A 5,117-nucleotide genomic window follows, 5' to 3' on the forward strand; every position below is an offset into this window, starting at 1 on the left:
ATTTAAGGAGAGTACGATTTACGCATGCAGACCTTATTCGTATATTTAATTATAGGGTCAGTTTTTTTTTATCATAAAGAGAAAATAACGTAGAATCTCCAGACTTCACTTTGTAGAAATATATTACTCGAGTATGTTGCTGTTGCAGAAAAATGATGTAGGAAGTGATATATCTCTTACGTTTATGGGACATAGGTTCAACGAGGTTCCAAATATGAATTTACGCGCTATAAAAGAAAATCTGAAATTAGCTATAAGTTTCGTCTCTAATCTGTTGCCAAATGACTTGTAATTATAAGCATTCGCTTTAAAATTGGAAATGGATTCAATTTTTTCTTAATCTATTATTAGTATGTTGCTAAATAAGATTAGCGATAAATTTTATTATGTAGCTATTAAATTTTTGTCACCAATACTTGTGTTTTAGTAGTGATGTTAAATCTTTTTTCGCAGTTCTGTAAAATTTAACAATTAGTATTCGTTAAATGTTGATGAATAAAACAAATTTATAACATGTTATGCTATGCTAATAACATAAAATATTTATTATATTAATTTATCGATGTATATAAGTTAAATATATTTAATGATTAAAATTTCACTATGAAGTACGAAGAAATTGGATCTATTCATGTGTACCAAACCGCCCACTTATATATGATTAGGGAATTATGACATCCTTTTTATAATTAATAAAACTAAATCTACACTATAAATTAATTATAATATTTTTCTTTTTTATATTCCATGAAGGGTCAAAACCCTAAATCCTTCTCAATTTTTTTTTATTTTAATTCGATGTTTGATATTTATTTTGGAATAAAAAAAATAGACATTCACACATTGCAGAAATTATTTCTGAGAACAACACTTTCAATCGAATTTGAATTTTTAATTAAAAGTGAAAGAATTGTAATCTCATCCTACGTAATTTTAGAGTAAAACATCTAGTCTTCTGCTGAATTATAACCAAATTTGCTATGATACACTCCAACTTCACGGGGGTCCTATTATTTCGGTGAACTAAATTTTAGCATATTTTTGTCATCCTTTTGAGCTGACGTGACACCTTTGACGCGACCCTCATTGAGTGTAATAAAGGTGTCACGTCAGCACAAAAAGGTGATAAAAATATGCTAAAATTAAGTTTAGAGGGTTAATAAGACCCTTGTAAATTAGAATGTGTCGTACCAACTTTAATCGTATTTTGAAAAGGTACTGAATAATTATAATTATGTCTAATTTATATTTATCTTTTTCAAGAGTCAATCATTTACTTCTACTAAAAGACAAAATATACCAAATAAAGCTATAAAAGCACTAGCAAGAATTGGACAATTTACGCCAAATAAAGCACTTTAAAAGTCAATATAACTAACAATATATATATATATATATATATATATATATTTCAATAGCACTTTTCCCTTCTATGATTTCAAAAATAAGTAAATGATTCAACATGGCATTTATATTGAACCAAAAAAATAATATAAGATTAAAAAAAAAAAAAGGATCTTAGCTTATTATTATTTGATTTCTTTCAAATTTCATAAGTAAAAAAATAAAGATTGTTTTTGAGTGTTTTGATAATAACACAAGAAAGTGTGTTTTGAATCACAAACTTTTATTATTATAAAATAAATATGACGTCTAATTCTTCTTTTAATTATTTGTTTCATAAATGTTCAGATTAGGGTAAAAGATTAATAGATAGTTGAGTTCTTGATCATTCTTCAATACTGCAATTACAATATTTCTTCTGTAGTTTCTTGTCCATCTATTGTTGTTATTATCTATTGTCTCTTGCATGTTAATTTTCACGCTATTTGTTGTAGTTACTGCTCTTTTTTACAGGATGTTTCGTCATGCTTTCCACAGTATTTCGCCATGATTTCTTCATTTCTATTTTTCTTCGATCTGCTTTGATATGTTTTAATTACTTAAGCTAAGGGCATGGCGGAGACAAGTTTTTCACTAAGATGGTTCAAAATCGGAAAAATTAAACATGCAAACTAGTCGAAGGGAGTTCAACATCTACTATATATGCATAAAAGATAATTTTAACTGTGTATCTCCGCCGGCCCCTGGCTGAGGATTATCAAAAATAGCAGCTCTAACTACCTTTCAAGTTAGGAGTTAGATTTGCATATACTCTACCTTTACCAGATCTTACTTGTGAAATTACACTGAATATATCATTATTGATATTTATATGAATGTTAATTAAACCCCTAAAATTCTTTTGTTTTTGATAGTCAATAGCTAGGTTGAAATAACCATATATTATAGTTGAAAATAAAACCTTTTTCCTTCAATACATTTCGAAAAAAGTGCCCAAGCTTAGTATTAGGTACTCTAATGATGTCAATAAATTAAAGTAAAAGAAAGAAAAAAAAATAATTGATAAAGTATTCCCTAATCATTTAAGAAATTAAAGTGTTATATATATATATATATATGTTTCATTTTATATGAGATAATTACAAGTAATATTTAAAGAGTAAAAAGAATTTTTTTTTTATTTTGATTTCTTGTATGTTTATTAAATATTACTTAAACTTGAAGATTTTATATTCGAATTTACACCAAAAATCAGATAATTTTTATTCTCTATAAATTTTTTGCTTTCTTTATCGTGCTTATGAAAATTATTTATAGATCTAACCTTTGACCTAAACACCAAAAGTTAGTGCTAATTACTAATTAATTAGTTTTATAAAACTGTGTATTTATATACACATGCCAGCATGCATTATTAATTGTCACAGGCAAATTTTCACTGTTTTTTTTTATTATTGCAATTAATAAATTTCATGTTATCGTTTTACTACTTGTTGCTTTATTTACTTTGTATTTTAATATTTTATTAGTATCATATTTTCGTACTAATTAATCTCTCTAGCTCTCGAAAAATAAAGGTAAGATATGCATACATTTTACCGTTTCCGAACCATACTTGTGGGCTACATTGTGAACCGTACAGACGGCTCCAGGGGCGGAGCCAGCCCTTTGGCGGGATTCATTCAAACTCCTTTTGATGAAAAAATATTTTATTTATACATGATGAAAATTAACTTTTATGTATTTATAGTAGGTGTGAACCCCCTCTGGCTAGGTTTCGTCAAATATTGACGCCCCTAAGTTTAAATTCTGGCTCCGCCTCTGAACGACTCTAGAGTATAATGTATGGGTTCGTGAAAACTCAATAACTTTTGTCTGGACTTATCTATATATGTACTCCCTCCGTTTCAAAATAGTCAGTTGATCTTTTTCTAAAAATATTTGTTTCAATTTATTTGTTTCTTTTATGAAATCAACAAGATTTGTTATATTCTTAAATACTACCCTTATCATTAAATGTATATATTCAAATTTATATTTTCAAAGCATAATTAAAAAGGTTAATTTGATAAAATAAATTTCTGATAAATATTTTTTGTAAAGAAAATGTCAAGTCAATAAGGACAAATTATTTTAAAACTAGGGGAGTATTACAAAAATCATTCATTAAATATCTATAAATATTTGACTGTAAATTCAATTATTATTATATATTAACTAATTTTAAATTATGGACCCGCCTCTAATTAGTTACTACTCCCTCCGTCCCAAATTACCCGTTCCAAATTGAAATGACACATTGATTAAGAAAAATAATTAATAACATGCGTAGTTTATCATAGTACCCCTACTAAATGATGTTTACATTTTAATTTGAAGAAAAAGTAATTAATGCAAAGGGTAAACATGAAAAAAAATTTGTCTCTTCTTAATTAATGAAAAAAGACAGGCAAAATGAGAAATCAAATTAGAAATTTGGGACGGGTAATTTGGGACGGAGGGAGTATATTGTTGTTTGGTTGCTTATGCTAATCACTTCGAAAATAAAGACAAAGAGACATAAACCTTAATTTCATGTAAATCTTCACCCAACTTTTAAATAAATTAATGACAAAACGAATCTTAATTAATTAATTAATTTTCTTCATCTAAATTAAAGTTTTACTTAATTTGCGTTCGTCTTCTTGCCATGCAACGTTTCATGCGTAAAATTATCGTTACTTATAAGTTATTATTAAAACGATTCACTACTAAGAAAACAATAAGTTTCAACGTTAAAATTTAACTCATCGATAAGGGAATTTTTTCATGGAAACTCTATCGGATAAAACATTTGTCGCACACATTAATCGAGTGAGCCATCCGTTAGATAGACAAAGACGTTAAGTCGCGCCCCATCAAACATGTCTCGTTGAACCATTGACTGTGATCAGTGGCGGAGTCAGGATTTTCATTGAGGAGGTTCAGAAGTATATATACGAACTAGTCGAAAGGGATTCAGCATCTACTATATATGCATAAAAAGTATTTTAACCATGTAAAAATAGTATAAAAATAGCAAAGGTAGCCCCGTCACTGACTGTGATACATACAATTATACTGGTGAAATTCTTTAATTTTCTTTCTCAAATCGAAAACATATGAAAGTTCGGATATATATTTATCGACTTTTAATATATAAGACTTTATTCGCACCCTAATTTTTTTTTTATAACAATTATATTGACGGCAAATATGCAATTTCCTAGAAGAAAACTTTACAGAAATTTGTCCAAAAAGACAAGCAAATTAATCTAGCAATTTCAACTTGTCCAAAAAGTTTGGCAAAAAGCCAATAACATGAAGTATTGTTGCAATGTACATCCACTCAAAAATTAAAATGTACACTATATATTATATTATTATACATATATGTATATATGTTCATACTAATTAAAAAGTCAACATAGGACAACTTTATTTTTCAGTATAAATCTCTTTATACTCAATCTTATAATTGCCCAATCACAATTTTCTTTTGATATTTTTTGGTTTTGGCTTAATTTGCTCAAGAAGAAAAGGCTTTCAAATATTCTGTATTGTTGTTTTTCTTAATTCCCAAGGTAATGTACACACATATTTTCTACTTTGTATTTAATTATTAGTTCTTTAGAATATATATATATATATATATATATACTAGTTTAGCCGCACGTGCCTCGCACGTGTAACGTTAGATTATTGAAAATTAAATGATTTTATCCATTGCGGAGATTTTATCTAACGTTTTTATA

The sequence above is a fragment of the Capsicum annuum genome, chromosome 11 (genome assembly GCF_002878395.1).
Source record: "Capsicum annuum cultivar UCD-10X-F1 chromosome 11, UCD10Xv1.1, whole genome shotgun sequence".
NCBI classification, from domain to species: domain Eukaryota; kingdom Viridiplantae; phylum Streptophyta; class Magnoliopsida; order Solanales; family Solanaceae; genus Capsicum; species Capsicum annuum.